Source organism: Nicotiana attenuata, chromosome 1, assembly GCF_001879085.1.
Source record: "Nicotiana attenuata strain UT chromosome 1, NIATTr2, whole genome shotgun sequence".
Lineage (NCBI taxonomy): Eukaryota > Viridiplantae > Streptophyta > Magnoliopsida > Solanales > Solanaceae > Nicotiana > Nicotiana attenuata.
Genome location: NC_031989.1, coordinates 88,583,900 through 88,601,310, shown reverse-complemented (window position 1 = coordinate 88,601,310; position 17,411 = coordinate 88,583,900). Strand labels below are relative to the sequence as shown.

Genomic DNA, 17,411 nt, shown 5'->3' with positions numbered 1-17,411 from the left:
ATTCATGATAATTCATTCCACGTATCACTTTTTCAGCTACCTATTTTCTCCCCCTAATGCTGGGATCACCAACATATATCCCCAACCTTCTTTGGGACCCATCTTTGTGTATTGTGGTGGAGCAATTAAATCATTTATCACATCCATATCTCTAAATGGAAATTGTTTGGTTCCTGACCCTGAACCAATTGTGATAGGGAGAATTTATCATAATTTGTTGGCAAGATGCGAAAAAGTGCTGCTGTATAATACACCTCATACCAAATTTCTATTTGAGAGTTTTGTTCTCATAACCAATGGTTTAGCTTAATTGGAGGCATACAATTTCTGCTAAACCAACTTGGATTTAAACCAGCATTATCAAGATAAATTATCATAATATATATTCTGGAACTGTGCTCTAACAATTTGAGCAATCAACCTTGCAAAATCCAAACTGCAAGTTGATAACAAACGCACATGTGACCATACAATAAATGCATCTATTAAAATCATATAATAGTAAACGGTCCACATGGAAGGTGACTGGGCCCATATATATATATCACCTTTTATTCGTTCCAGATTTTAAGGGATTCAATCCCAACCTTAGCTGGTATATCATGAGAATAAGCAACACAAGAGAATTCTTGAAGAATCTTTTATTTCTTCAATATATGCCAATGTGAATTCTCAATTAATTTTCGCATCAATAAACCACGATGGCCAACCGGTCATGCCAACAAATATTTATTTCAGTAAATATTTAATTTACTATGGCATGTGATTTCATATCATGCTTATACATCTGTAGTACAAATAGAAGAAAAGCCAGGTAACCTTTCATATTTACCCGGTATGTTATAGTAATATGGAGATAATCAATCTTCCTTTCATTTATAGTCTCAACATGCCAACCATTTTGGCTAATACATTTGAAACTCAAAAAGTTTCTTTTGAGACTTACTACAATATCAATGTCATGAATAATTTCATTTATTCAGGTAGTAACAAATTCGCTCTTCTGGAGCTCTCAATAATTTTGCATTACAATATCTTTTATAACACCATCCAAGTGGTGAATTTTTCCTCCACAGAGAAAATTATCTTATCATGATAATTGTCATGGTCAAAATCATCATAAGCAAAATCTTTTCTTGCTTTAATTTTGCCTTTAATAACTTTTTATAAGGCGTGGCAAAATATTTTCGGCTTACCACATGTACACGACCAATGACATATTCGTGTAACCACATAGTAATGTTTATGATCTTTCTTTCTCTCAAACCTCCCGTAGAGGTGAGTTGTAGTATTTATTCAATCATGCATTGCACGTCTTTATTCATTACTTTTATCACATATTGCCACATTCACCTTCATGAATGAGTCTGCATTCTCAATGCTTATCACAAGTCACATTCTCTTCAAGGAATGGATCATAATCAGCGACGTGCTTTATTATTTTTCCACACCAATTTGATGGTAAACATTGCCTTCACATTTTGAAGGACTATTTTGAGAACCCTTATTGTTCTCATTTTACAATTACCATAATGATGACTATTATTATTTGATCTTTGGCACGCCCACGTTTATTGGTCAACCACTTGTCTTCATTTAGACCTATTATGCGCCGCTATCACATTCTCTTCAAGAATGGAGCACATCAAGTGGGACATTTCATGCCTTTTCATGAAAGATACATTATTTTTCTTTCATTATATAATCAATATGGTGCATTGGGACTCAAACCCAATGCCTTACCCATATAAAGACATGTTAGGCCATAACGAGTTGGGACTCGAACACAACTTTTACAATCATGGATCATCAGGATTCAAAACCCGATGTCTTACCCTCATGGTGCGTTGGGACTTGAACCCACCGTCTTATCCTTATATAATGTTTATCACAAATGGTCTGATTCACATCAGGAATGGAATATAATTTTATGTAGCCACAGGGTAAAATCTATCATAAAAATAAGCAAAATAGAAATGATAAGAACTATTATCAATAAAAATATGATAGAGTACAAACTCGTGTACTAGTATCCTACATATAAATATGTCAATAAGAGAGTCACCATTTAGCGTTATTACTATGTGATGTATTACTGCAAACTAATGCATGATGATTAAATAAAATACACACAAGAATTGAAACACATAACTAAATGTACTTAACTTAAAAAAACAAATAATCTTAAGTAATAACTATTGCTAGCATATTCTGTTTTAATACAGATGATGTCAAAATAGGCTAGTAAAACATAATGATATCACCTTGTCAATTATCAGCATAAAAATGTTGCATCTAATTAGATTAGGTCATCGATCTTAAAAGTCCTCGTTAATACATAACATGACCAGAATGCTTTTTAATGTTTTACAAAGATCTTTTAGTATCATGGAAAATCAATGATAGCATGATGTTATAATTGTATAAGATCAATTTTAGAACTAGGAACAAAGTTAGTGGACATATACAGCCATACGAGCATGAAAACTTAAAATTAAAGCTTAGTTTTTTCTAAATAAAGCAACTACAAATCTTAAATTTTAACATAAGCTAAATACACAATTTATGGTATAATTTAAAAAATAATACTCCCTGGACAATAGAGGCAAACTAAACATTAATATGGCATACGTAATAATGCCCATATTGCCATTGGTTCAACCAAATTGGTTCAAGGTTGTCGACCATTCATATCTTCTAGGTTGATTAAAGCTTCGTGCTGATAACGTGTTACGAAATGTAGCTCAAAGTAATAATATAAAACACGAAAATAGACAAGAATGTATGGAGCAAGAGAGAAGAGATTCTTATTTCTTACATGTATTCAAGTGTGTACAATGTGATGCCCAAACCCTCTATTTATAGGATGATATAAGTAATACAAAGGGATGCCATAAACATGGTATTAACTATTGAGAACATGGGGGAAGATCATGGAAGTGTGGGAGTTACATCCATAATGGTAAGAAGTAGTGGGAGGTTAATAGAGAAGAATAGTGGGTGTTACTCCCTTAGGAGTTATGGACATCTACCATAATCAAGTATTTCATAACAGTTTCATTATTCCTTGCCCCGTATTAATTTATCTTGGAAATATATATAGTCATCGTCACCACAACTTTAATACAATTTCCCATGAGTTGTACCATCTTGTGGTATACACCTAGGGGTCGTTTGGTTCAAAGAGAAATTATGCAAGGATAGTTATGCATGGAATATGTGGATTAGTTGAATTACAATGCTCAGATTATTTCTTGTTAGATGTTTGGTTTCTTGTAATAAAAATTAGCGTCAAAGGGCAGCATGGTGCGCAAAAGCATACCGCATTCATGTAGGATCGAGAGAAATGACACACCAGGATGTGATGTAGACAGCTTACCCTATTACAAGCATTAGTGATGGTTTCTACGATAACCTGTGATACATAGATTACGCGGAAACAACATTAACCTTCAAGTTAGAAGGGAGTCATGAAGGGGATGCCATGAAAATCTGCACCTGAGATAAAGTTTATGCAAAAACCATGAGATTTTGGATAATGAAAAGGCTCGATTAAAACATTCAGTGATTATTACTAGGGGTGTACATAGACGCGGTTGGTTTGGTTTTTATCAAAACCAAACCAAACCAATTATATAAGTTTTGATTGGTTCGGTTTTGTCGGATTTTTGGATTTTTTGTTACATAAATATTATTTCAATCTTACTTTGTTAAATTTTTTATAACTAAATATATGTTTAGTCTAAATATGAAAAATTAACAAACATATAATCTATTAAAATATTCTTATGGGAGAATTTTCTTGGTAAAACATGATACTGTTTTTTAAGTCGTCTGACTATAATATTGGTTGATGTACACCTTTAAAGTTAACCGAATTTAATAATTAAACATAAAAATTAATATGATACCTAAATAATGATCTGTCCTATTTAATTTTAAATTATCGAAATATCACTTCAAATTCGAAAAAGATATAATAAATCTTGACATATGAGTATGAAAGAACAAAGAGATTGATGCATTTCAGTAACACTTGATAAGAAAGTGATCATACAACCCATTATTTAAAGTTTAATAAAAATTGAACACTTCATATTTAACTAAATATTACATCCCATAAGAGAATCGCAAATATTTTTAGACATTTTTTAAAGAAAATGCTATAAAAAGTCTTAAAAGTTTATATAAAAATTATATATTTATATGTCAATTTGATTAGGGTTTTTTCACTCAATACCAAACCAAATCAACCAAACCTAGTCGGGTTTTTTCATCAGTTTGATTTGAATTTTCGGTTTGGTACGGTTCGGTTTGTACACCCCTAATAATTACACACAGCAGTTTCAAGTTTAAAAGCGTTGCCCTCCTATAAGCAGTTGTTGACTCGTAAGAAATGTGCAAATCTATATCTACAATGCAAGTAAATTATGTAAGGAAAAAATCTTAATCAAGAGAGTTAATCTTTCATTTCTTTAGAAGAAGGAAGATTTTAATTATAGATGATATTTTTGTCTTTTTCAAATCTTAATCCAATATCATTTTTCTGTATATTAGAAGAGCTAGGTTCGACGTGTGTGTTTCGTGGTATTTAATTCAAGTCTGAGGGTAATTTAGTCATTTCATAGTTGATATTGGTCGCTGGGGTGGCTTTTGTTTTTGCAGCCAACACATCTTCCTTCGTTTCTTACTCGACCGTATCTTATTCCTTCGTTTGTTTTCCTTCTCTTCAGTTTCTCAAAGGTATATTCCAAATTCATTTTGTTCTTGATGCTCTTTAAATGTGATCTGAAACTTGGGGTTAGATAGTAAGGCATGAGGAAGAAGAGTGCAAGGCAGGAAGGAGAGAGTACTATTTAGAGCTCATCGCCGGAACCAAAGGTAAACTTTCTCTCTTTCCATCTCAAGTGTTTGTTTTCCTCTATATTTAGTTGAGAGAGGAAGAGAGAAGGAAGATGAAGATTGAGTTCTTTGTTCGTTATCACTGTTACATCAAATAACCGACCTTATTTAACTAATGCTAACTATCTTTCTTACTCCTTTTGCCTTTTAACTTCTACAAATTACACTTTAGTCCCCTAACTCTTAAGTAGATTAAGTAACACAAAACTCCCCCTCAAACTGGAGAGTGGAAAACATCCAACACTCCCAGCTTGGACATAAGAAACTGGTGTTGTGCAGTGCCTAAAGCTTTAGTCATCATATCTGCAACTTGTTCCTTTGTTGATATGTGTTCTACTGCAATCAACCCACTCTTGAGCTTTTCTCTCACAAAATGGCAGTCTATCTCTATGTGTTTATTCCTTTCATGATATATAGGATTGACAGCAATCTGTAGGGCCGCTTTGCTATCACAAAACAACTTTACAGGTTTTTGAACCTCAATCCCAAGCTCTGTCATCAATCCTGTAAGCCAAACTAATTCAGAGTTTGTTTTTCTAGTCTCCTAATGGGTACATATCAAAGATCATAACAGCTTTCCGTTGTTATGAGCAAGTATGAATTATCGTGACATTGATCTTCAAAGACATACAATAACCTCTCTTCATATATACTTTGTTTCTACTATTTTATGCCTCTATATACATACACTCATTTCAGCCATAAGATCATGGTGGTTAGAATTCTATACAATAATAATAAAAAGTTTCAATGTGGAATTGCCTCTTATCCTCTACTGCTATGGGAAAATTTGAAAAGTAAAAAAGAACTATTGTTTGGAGGTGGAAAAAAAAAAAAGCTGAAAGTAGTCATGTTTCTAATTTTTCTTTAAGTTATCTAATTTCCATGATTCATCAATCATAAAGTAGTCATGCTTCCTACAAGCTTTTCTTTCCTTCTATCACTTCTTTTTACCTTTTTGGTATAAGTTTTCATATAGGAAAAATGACACACCATGCAAATTGTTTGAGAATCTTATTTTAAATGATACTACTAAACAATAAAGAAATATTTGGTTCAAGTTGGTTGCTATCTGTCCAACTTTTTAGTACTTCCCCAAAGTGAACAATCGACTAGGCAAAGTCTTTTGTTGAAGATATAATAATTGGTGGCTTTATATTTGAGAGGTAAGAGATGAACTTCTCCTATACATGATACAAAGAATCTGACACTTTTTACTGCCATACATGTAAAGAGTATATCATTTGCCAACCGTACAACATCGAGTGGAATTTTTGTTCCAAACGCATCGATTTTCAAATTTCATATGAAAAAAAAAAAAAAAAAAAATCTAACTTTTGCAATGTTGGGCCCGTGCTGGCAGGGGCTATCCCTACCTACCTAGTAATACATATATTCTTATTCCACATTTTACTCCTCGTAAAATAATACATAGATTTCTTCTTTGTTTCATACGGATATTAAGTAGAAGAAAAGGGAAAATACTAAACTAAATGTTGTATGAGCTATACGGGATTTAATAGCAAAATTAATTTTTCTTTGAGGATCAATCGAACTATATGTAATACTACTGATTTTTTCTCTATTTAAGGACCAATCAAACGGCCCTTATATTTTTCGTGTGTTTATATATGGATGTCTATTACTAGTTGTCAATGGATTGTTCCTCGTGTTGATCACATGTAGAGAAGAGGAAAAGAGTGTATTTACGTCCAGCTTGACCTTAGAATAAGGCGACTAGAACGATGCTGTCTTTTAGTCATTATTGTTTGGTGGAGTCAGAATCTAGATGTTATCTATTTCTAAGTCCACCGTTGAGGCATTAGCTCACAACTAAAGAAGATGAGATAAAATTCACACACAGCCAATTTTCAACCACTGTAATTGAGAAAAAAATCATTTCCAAGGAATTTTAAATTTCACATATGAATTTAAAATTTCATGACAATAACTATTTTTCAATTACACGACTAAAAAATGGCACCCCATAAAATCTCTTGGCTGTCATTAGTTATAGTACATTATAATGGACAAATTGATTCACTTACTATTTCCTTAGCAACATGTTATTTTTCAAATAGTTTTCTACGTTCGACTTCGAAATCCCATGCTTCTATGTGCCTTTTAATGTGTAACCTTTTACCTTTTTCAATCCATTCTTTCTCTTCACCTACAGAACCACTAGTCTAAAGAATGGAGCTTAGCTTACTTGGCTTTGATTTTCTCCACTCTAAAATATTTGTTCCAACTTATACAATGCAATTTGATTGGGTACTAAATTTGATAAAGTAGGTAAGTTTTTTGAAACTTGGATTTAAAATAAGACATATTTAATTGTGTAGCTGTAAATAATCTTATTAAAAGTAAAATAAAATATTCAAAATTAAATTAATTGTAAATAAAAAATATATATATTTTTTGAACAGACCGAAAAGGGAAAGTAAATCACATTGGCCAAGGGAAAATCAAGTAATGATATTCACCCGAACTAAATCATACGCTAATGAAATCTTTGAGATAGATAGTATTCTCTTCTTCATTCCGCGTGCATAATCTAAATCCCCAAAATGTTTATCTCCATGGTCAATCAGATTTCCTCACCCCGAATAATTAAAGGTCGGGTGTGTAAGAAAAATGAGTAGATAATGTTGACTAAGAACAAGAAAGAAAAAAGAACAATTTATCAAAAATACTGTATCGTGGCAAGCCATTGCCTTGAAAGCGATTTCGGCCTAACTAGGTGCAAATCGTTAAGGCCGGTCGCTCCCCAAGGTTCCACAACACCTCCAAACACGTGCACTCGTGGTTGGAAGTTTAGAATTTGCAAAACAGTTGCCCAGAAAGAAGAGAAGATGAAGGTATTTTCTGTAATTGTTACATAAATTAAAGAATGTTATAGGAAGAAAAGTAATGATTAGCAAGATGGATTCTTGGTTAAGATTGAATGATTATGATGCCTAATCCATAAGGAATTTTTACATTCCTATGCCATATAGGAAACCTTATTACCCTCAATGTTTAAGGTTTGACTTAATTACACTTAGTATACCAAATTACCAATTCTATACCATAATTAATTAAGGGTATAATTAATGAGACGTTTTTTACTCCTTAATTAAAGGATTTCCGTATATTTTCTCCTAAATATTTTGTTCAATAAAATCCCTGAAATGTTCATCAAATTTGATGCTTTCTTTCGTCCTGGCAGTTGAGTTCCATAATATATGTCCTATGCTATTGGAAATTATGCCATGCTAATGATGTGTTGTACAATATTCATCGTCAAGATGTAACCATGATGTTGTTGTTCTTTTCAAGTCTTTTGCTCTAACTATGCCTTATTTACATGTCTAGTTGCTAGTATAATAATCATTTGTGATGTATCATGTATGATCATAGGCATTTTCTGTACATCCAATTGAATGAATCCCAACTTGATCACCATCATCAATTTCTGGATAGAGGCAAATGATCAAATAACCAAATCCTTCTATATACTCATTCTACCAATCTTATATGGACAGGCGCAGATAATTATTTACAAGATTGTATTATAAATCCAGCATCTCTAAATAAAAAAGCATTTTTAAATTCTAGTTTACAGGTGAAGATGGGAACCTGGAAACTATCTATTTAGCTCTTTTGATAGGTTGGTATAGACACTCCTGATTCTTCTGCCAGCTTTTTGTAAGCATTTAAATCATAAAGATCGTCCAATCTCATAAATGGAATTTTCGACATAATTGCGTTTTTTGCAGAAGATTTTGTAGAAGTTTTAGTCGTTTTTGATTTGTGAAAACAGAAAACAAAGCATCTATAATTATAATACAATTTATCTACAAAATATCTACAAACTGGGTACATTGAATTTTAATATCCCAATTCCCATTCAATTGTAGCTTAATTGGTATTTTCGACATAATTGCATTTTTTGCAGAAGATTTTGTAGAAGTTTTAGTCGTTTTGGATTTGTGAAAACAGAAAACAAAGTATCTACAATTAGAATACAAATAATCTACAATTCATCTACAAAATATCTACAAACTGAGTATATTGAATATTAATATCCCAATTCCCATTCGATTGTAGTTTAATATTTTCGACATAATTGTATTTTTTGCAGAAGATTTGTAGAAGTTTTAGTCGTTTTGATTTGTGAAAACAGAAAACAAAGCATCTACAATTAGAATACAAATAATCTACAATTCATCTACAAAATATCTACAAACTGGGTATATTGAATTTTAATATCCCAATTCCCATTCGATTGTAGCGTAATTGGGATTTTTGACATAATTGCGTTTTTTCAGAATATTTGTAGAAGTTTTAGCCGTTTTTGATATGTTGATAATAGGTGAATTTGACTATAATCACGCCTTAAATAATCACCTTCTTGTGTAGTTTTAATGCTAAAAGTGATAACAAAATGCTCTTATTAGTGCTTTTCATGATTTGCAGGTGATATATGTATAAGGAAGGCTAAGGAGCAGTTTTGGAGTCAAAATTGATGAAAAAGAGGCAAACTGTGAAATTCCCCAAGTAAACCACGCAAAACAGGCCTGAAGATTCAGAGCACTGGTTTGACCGCGGTTCCACCGCGACCGCGGTGGAAGACAGCTGCGGATAAATTCAGAATCAGAGAACGCTTTTGGCCGCGGTTTGACCGCGACCGCGGCGGAAGCAGAAAACTTCAGGGACTAAAGTGTAAAACACGGGATTTTTAGACCTAAACCCTATTTAAAACATTAGACTTCGCCCAAGAGAGGCATGTATTGATTTTTAAGGTTTCTTAGCAAGGAAAAACATTGTGAGAGAATACTCCAAACATCTTTCTTCTTTACTTTTGATTTTTATGATGAATTCAATCTTAGTTTATTTTCCCATAGCCATGAGTAGCTAAATTCCTTGTCTAAGGTTTTGATGGAACCTATTGGGTGATGAACTTCTTGTTTATGTGAATACAAATTGCTAGTTTAATCTCTATTTGTTCAACTTCGTGTCTGTTGTAGTTAATTGACAGGATCCTCAATTAGCTGTGGCTATTTAGTGCGTATAAACTTGGAAAAGAGTGCATATTTTGGGTATTGTTGAACAGCACCACTCCTAGATTATTAGAGGAATCTATAATGCGGGTTTAAAGGCGGGATTAGGATAACGAAGCCTTGGGTGTAATCTAAAGTGAATCGTGCTAAATAAAGTAAGCTAGTGTATCTCGGGAGAGTGCAATAGTAAATTACTGTGATTACTCGGGAGAGATTTACGGTAAGATTAGCGTTCATGATTCATAGAGATTGTTGGTAAAATTTGTATGAGCCATAACAGAAGGGATTCCATCAATAAGGAAATCATTCCTTGGCTTTTCTTAATTGTTTAAACCTTATTAGTTTAGTTACAGCTATAGTTACTTCAAGCTAGTTGTTAAAGAAAACATTCAACTGAGATTGGAATATTTGGGAAGCTGATTCTGAAGAATTAGAGTTCTAAGATAGTGGTTGATAGGTTAACTCTCTGTTGGTCGACCTTATAGCCCGAAGTTAGTCAGGACTGCGCTGTGGACGCAGATCACGTTCCTTACGGTCTCGAACTGACTCGTGCCAATCTTACAGTATTTTATTACTCAGAGCATTGCTAAACAGACACGCCATTGTCACACGAGAATACTCGGATACTCCTCGGCCTCACAGCACGATCCCCGAGTTCCTACAACCGAACAGGTGATGTAGTAGCGTCTGAGATAGGCGACTAAGTAGCACTACGTATAACTTTCATAATGCTGATTCTACGACCTTACCGGCATAATACTCGGGTTATATTTGCAACGCCGCGATTGTCCTTTTTATAAGGCATAGTTGGGCGTGATCAAATTTTGGCGCCGTTGCCGGGAGTTAACGGAATTATCAATTTGCCATTGACAGAAATACAAAGATTCTTATTGTAGTCAGTTTTCTCTTACCAACTTTTTCATTGAAAATTTGACGGTTGTTGATCTGGGTGCACAGGTTGTATGCCTAAAATTCTACGAGGACTGGAGAACTACTTGAAGGACTTTCAGACCCCGAGAAAATATTCCGGGCATTGAATCGTGCCAACAAAAGACTTTAACAACCCCAACAAAACACACAAATTTCGAAATTGACATGGGCGACATAAATGACCCCAACGAAACGTCAGGAATGAGCAATTTTGGCACCACCCGTGCCTGAGGGTGCACTATATGACTGGGCACAACCACAGCTGACAATCTGGCTATGCCATTGTTGTGCCCGCAATACAAGCTGAATCGTTCCAGATCACAAATAACATGCTGACACTTGTTTGCCAGAACAAGGGACTCTTTTCTGGGACACAAACAGAAGATCCTCAGCCAGCACTTGAAGAACTTCCTGTCTATATGCCAAAACTCAAAGGCAACCCAACGTGACTCCGGAAGCAATCAGGCTATTATTGTTTCCATTTTCGGTGACAGGAGCTGCTCAGGTTTGGCTAAACTCGCTCCCCATAAACTCTATAGAAACTGGGATGAGTGGTCAAGCAATTTCACAACAAGTTCCATCCGCCCACAAACTGCTCAACAAATTGATGAGATTGTGAGTTTCAAACAGAAACCAATGGAGACACTACACGAGACATGGGGCAGGTTTAAAGGAATGTTTGGTTATGTGTCCCCACCATGGTATTCCAGAACAGATGTTAGACAACGGTTTTACATGGGACTGTCAGACAAACATGAAGAATATCGTTGATGCCTCTGCTGGTGGGCATTCTTGAGAAAGACTTGGAGAGAAGGTCAGAATTTGCTCGACAAGATGGCGCAGAATTCGGGTTGGACAAACTTGGACGCACCTATCAACTCCTAGTGGTGCACTCAGTGCCTCTTGATACCGTTCTAATACAATGGCTGAAAACATGGCGACTCTTTTGACGCAAATGAGCATCCTCACCAAAAAGGTGGAGGAATCAGGGCAGAAGCAGCAGGTTCATATAGTAGATACTACCAATGGGGGCTTGTGCACATCTTGCATTAGCCAGCCAATTGGTAATCCTTGGAATACAGAGCATGATCATCATCATCAGCACCCTGAAGATATGAACTATGTGGCTAACTATGGGGGTCAGAGGCAAGGTAATCAGAACTGGGGTCAGCAGACTCAGCAGCAGTACAGGCCACCTCAGCCACAGTATAACGCCGGAAACATGGGAGGCATGAGACCCCCCAACAACATGGCACCGTATCCTAGACCACAGGGGTACAACAATCAGCAGCAAGGGTACCACCCACCTTAGCAACAGCAGGGTGGAAGACAGGAAGATGGGTTTGCAAGACTTGAAGCAATGATGCAGCAGGTTATTGGGTCCAACGCTAAGATAAATGAAAGGGTGGATGCACATGATGCAGCTATCAAAAATATTGAGGTACAAGTGGGCCAGATTTCAATGTCACTTAACAATCGTCCTCAAGGGACATTACCTGCATATACCCAAATCAATCCAAAAGATCAGGGCCCAAAGCAGCTGATGGCGGTGAGTCTCCGGAATGGCAGGGATCTAGATGTTGAGCAAGAGAGAGCTCAAGGAAACATACAGGCTGAGACACTCATTCCAGTGCCCATTGAGCTGGATGAATCTACGGGATTAACAAAGATAACAGTCCAGCCCGCACCTGAAGAAAAGAATATGCAACAAGAGACTGAGACAGTAGCTGAGCCAGTAGTTGAAACAGTAGCCGAGAAAGAGAAATCTCAAGTTATTGGGAAGAAAAGACCTCCTGCACCATTTCCACAAAGGTTGGCCAAGCATCAAAAGTAGGAGCAATATAAAAAGTTCTTGGAGATGCTAAAACAAATTCAGGTAAACATTCCATTGATTGAAGCTTTAAAGGAGATGCCTGGATACGCTAAAATGATGAAGGACTTGATGTCTCGGAAGTTTGACTTTCAAGACTTGTCCACAGTGACACTTACTCAGACCTGTAGTGTAGTGGTATCTAGACCTGTTGCTGAAAAGCTATCTGATCCAGGTAGTTTTACAATTCCATGCACTATTGGGAACTTTGCCTTTGCTAAGGCACTCTGTGATTTAGGGGCCAGCATTAATCTCATGCCCCTGGTTATTTATAAGAGGTTGGGCATTGGGAGAGCTAGACCTACCTCTATATTATTGCAGCTAGCCGACAGGACTGTGAAGTGTCCATTTGGGATCCTTGATGATGTGCTTATTCAGGTGGGGAAATTCGTGTTCCCTGCAGATTTTGTAATCTTGGATTGCAAAGTGGATGAAGAAATTCCTATAATCTTAGGACGACCATTCTTGGCCACGGGGAGAGCTTTGATTGATTGCGAGACTGAGAGCTCAAGATGAGGCTCAATGATGAAGAAATTATATTCAATGTGCAGAAATCGATGAGGCGACCAAGTGAGTTTGCAAATTGTTCTCTTATTGATGCAGTCGACGTAATTGTAGAGTCTGATGATGAGGTGTTGACGGTTGAAGATCCCCTTACTGCATGCTTGACAAATTTGGATGAAGTGGATGGTGAGGATTTGGCGGAATGGGTGTTTGCATTGGAAGGTAAAGGGTTCTGGGACAGAAATTTAGAGTTTGAGCCTTTACACTTAGAAAAGAGAGAGACCCCTCCAGCAAAACCATCCATTGAAGAACCACCTAAGCTGGAACAGGTATGAGTTTCTGGGTCCCAACTCCACATTACCTATTATTATCTCATCTGGTTTGTTAGATGTGCAGGTTCAGCAGCTTATACAGGTACTAAAGGAGTGCAAAATTGCCATTGGGTGAACCATGGCAGACATCAAGGGAATCAGTCCCACCTATTGCATGCATAAGATTCTGCTGGAAGAGGGGCACAAACCTTCAAGGAAACATCAGAGGAGGCTGAACCCAAATATGAAGGAGGTGGTGAAGAAGGAAGTGATAAAGTGGTTAGATGCGGGAATCATTTTCCCAATTTCTGACAGTAGCTGGGTTAGCCCAGTTCAATATGTGCCTAAAAAGGGTGGCATGACAGTGGTGAAGAATGACAACAATGAACTTATCTCAACAAGAACCGTCACAGGCTGGAGAATTTGCATGGATTACAGAAAGTTGAATCTAGCCACCCGGAAAGACCACTTCCCACTTCCCTTCATTGATTAAATGCTGGATAGATTGGCGGGGAGGTCACACTTTTGCTTCCTGGATGGGTACTCAGGGTACAATCAGATCTCCATTGCCCCTGAGGATAGAGAAAAGACCTCCTTCACATGCCCATACAAAATTTATGCCTTCAGGAGGATGCCCTTTGGCCTATGCAATTCACCCCCCACGTTCCAACGGTGCATGATGGCCATATTCACTGACATGGTAGAAGATATAATGGGGGTGTTCATGGATGACTTCTCAGTGGTGGGGAATTCATTTGAGGATTGCCTAGTGAATCTGACGCGTGTGCTGAAACGGTGCATCGAGACTAACTTGGTTTTGAACTGGGAAAAGTGCCACTTCATGGTACAAGAAGGAATAGTCTTGGGGCACCGGGTGTCAAGCAAAGGAATAGAGGTTGATAGAGCAAAGGTTGATGTCATAGCAAAGCTGCCGCCGCCAACTTCAGTCAAAGCCATAAGAAGCTTCCTTGGACATGCCGGGTTCTACCGGAGGTTCATTAAGGACTTCTCCAAAATCGCCAACCCTCTCTGTAAGTTGTTAGAGAAAGATCACCCTTTTGTATTTTCTGATGATTGCAGGGTAGCTTTTGAGGAGTTGAAGCAAAGGCTGGTCACAACACCCATAATCGTTGCCCCCAACTGGGAGCAACCGTTCGAATTAATGTGTGATGCTAGTGACTACGCAGTGGGGGCAGTGCTGGGCTAGCGGAAGGACAAATTGATGCACCCAATCTACTATGCGAGTAGGACGCTGAGTGGAGCCTAGTTGAACTACACAGTGACAGAAAAGGAGATGCTAGCTGTGGTATTTTCTTTTGACAAGTTCCGGTCCTATCTGATAGGATCCAAGGTAATCGTATACACTGACCGTGCAGCTCTCAGATACTTAATAGAAAAGAAGGACTCTAAGCCACGCCTGATTCGTTGGGTGTTGCTACTGCAAGAGTTCGATCTTGAAATTCGTGACCGCAAGGGCACTGAAAATCAAGTCGTTGATCACCTATCACGACTTGAAGGAGCTGAAAATGTAGTAGAAGTGGAGGAAATTCTGGAAACTTTTCCAGATGAGCAGCTGCTCGTTACCACTCATCAGGAAGCGCCTTGGTATGCAGACTATGCTAATTACCTGGCCAGTGGTATTGTTCCTCACGACCTGTCATCGGTCTAGAGGAAGAGATTCTTTCGTGAAAGCCAATTGTATTACTGGGATGAGCCCTACTTGTTTAGAATATGCCTTGATAACATGATTCGGATATGCGTCCCCGAGATCGAACAATCTTCTGTCTTGCAGGCTTGTCACGCTTCGGCGTATGGCGGTCACTTTGGAGGAATTAGGACAGCAGCTAAGGTGCTAGAGGCCGGATTTTTCTGGCCAACGGTGTTCAAGGATGCTCACTTGTGGGTCAAGGGCTGTAATGAATGTCAACGCACCGGGAACATTTCCCAGCGTCACGAGCCCATGAACCCAGTTTAAGAGGTGGAAGTGTTTGATGTTTGGGGGATAGATTTCATGGGTCCCTTCGTCAGCTCCTATGGCAATAAATACATTCTTGTTGCTGTAGACTACGTGTCCAAGTGGGTGGAAGTTGCAGCATTAAGCACCAATGATGCTAAGGTGGTGGTCGGGTTTCTAAAGAAGAACATATTCACCCGCTTTGGGACACCGCGCGCAATTATCAGCGACGGAGGCACTCACTTCTGCAACCGGGCCTTCGAGAAGTTGTTGGCTAAATATGATGTGCGCCACAAGGTGGCTACTCCGTACCACCCGCAGACTAGTGGACAGGTTGAGGTGTCCAACAGAGAGATCAAGAGCGTATTGACAAAAACTGTAAACGCTACAAGAACTGACTGGTCAAGGAAGCTAGATGATGCACTATGGGCTTACAGGACAGCTTTCAAGACACCAATTGGTATGTCACCATATAAGTTGGTGTTTGGGAAGGCCTGTCACCTACCTGTAGAACTTGAACATAAAACGTGGTGGGCACTGAAACAGCTGAACTTAGACTTGGAAGCTGCGGGCACGTCAAGAGTCACTGAATTACATGAGCTAGAGGAGTTCCGGTATCTTGCTTTTGAGAGCACAAGGCTGTATAAGGAGAGAATGAAGAGGCTTCACGATCAGAACATCATTGAGCGAAATTTCAAACCTGGGGACAGGGTATTGCTTTATAACTCAAGACTGCGGTTGTTCCCGGGTAAGCTATAGTCAAGGTGGTCTGGACAATTTCGCGTGGTTGAAGTGTTTCCATCCGGAGCTGTGGAAGTTGCTACTGAAGATTACTCTCATACATTTAGAGTCAATGGTCAGCGGTTGAAATTGTATGTGGGTATAAACGAGCCTAAGGAGATAACCGAGCTGCATTTGAATGAACCCTAGAGGTCGAGCGAACCTTAATTGCGCTCATATGAGTCGTGCCGCGACGTTAAATCAGGCGCTACGTGGGAGGCAACCCATGACATTGTTGTAATTGTAACCTTTTTAGTCTATTCAAAAAAACAAACTGGGCGTTAGAATCAGAGAGGGGCCTCGACCGCGGTTCCACCGCGACCGCGGTGAGACCACGGTCAAATGGCCTCTCTGAACGTCACTGCTCGCGGTTCTACCGCGACCGCGGCAGAACCGCGGCAGCCCCAGACGCGGCCAGGTAAGCAGGTAAGTTAAATTTTTTATTTTATTTTTTAAAACCTTTTAACCTAAATAAAAAATCACCACCCCCCTTCTATTCCCACATCCATATTTCCGCCCCCCTCTTCCCATTCCTTCTTCCTCTCTCTTAAACTCATCTACCAACAATCTCTCTTCTCTTCCTTCTCCTTCACCCCCCTTCCTCCCCAACCTCCATTAACACACCTCCACTTCTCCCTCTCTTCAACTCAAGTAAGTTATTCTTCTCTCTCTCTATTTCTTTCTCTTCTAAGTAGTGTATTTTGTTAAGTTATTAGTTTCAACTAAACCCTAGTTAGGATTAGTGTAAAAATTTGAATTTTTTGCTTTCTTTTATGTTTGCCATTGTTGTAGTTGATGTTTATGAGGTTGTTTGGTGCCAAATTAATTGGGTCTCCATTATTAAATAATTGTGAAGTTGTTTTGGTGGCTTGGAGGCCTAAACTAGATTTTTGTGGTGTAGTATGGTATTGGGTCATGTGTTGGCCGAAATTTTGGTACTGTGTTGTATATTTTTGGGGTGTTTTAAGCCCAACCTAGGTTTGGGGTGTTGTAATTGATGGTTGATGATGTGTAGTTGATTGGTGGTATGGTTGTAGTTGCTATATGGTGGTGTTGTATCTCATGTGTAACATTGAAAGGAGTAAGTGTGGGGTGTATTATGCCGGAAGTGGTAAGAA

The 17,411-nt window shown here is 37.8% G+C and overlaps 1 pseudogene; it reads left to right on the top strand.

Moving 5' to 3' along the window:
* LOC109238289 overlaps positions 11,709 to 17,411 on the top strand; it is a 69,023-nt pseudogene continuing 63,320 nt past the window's right edge.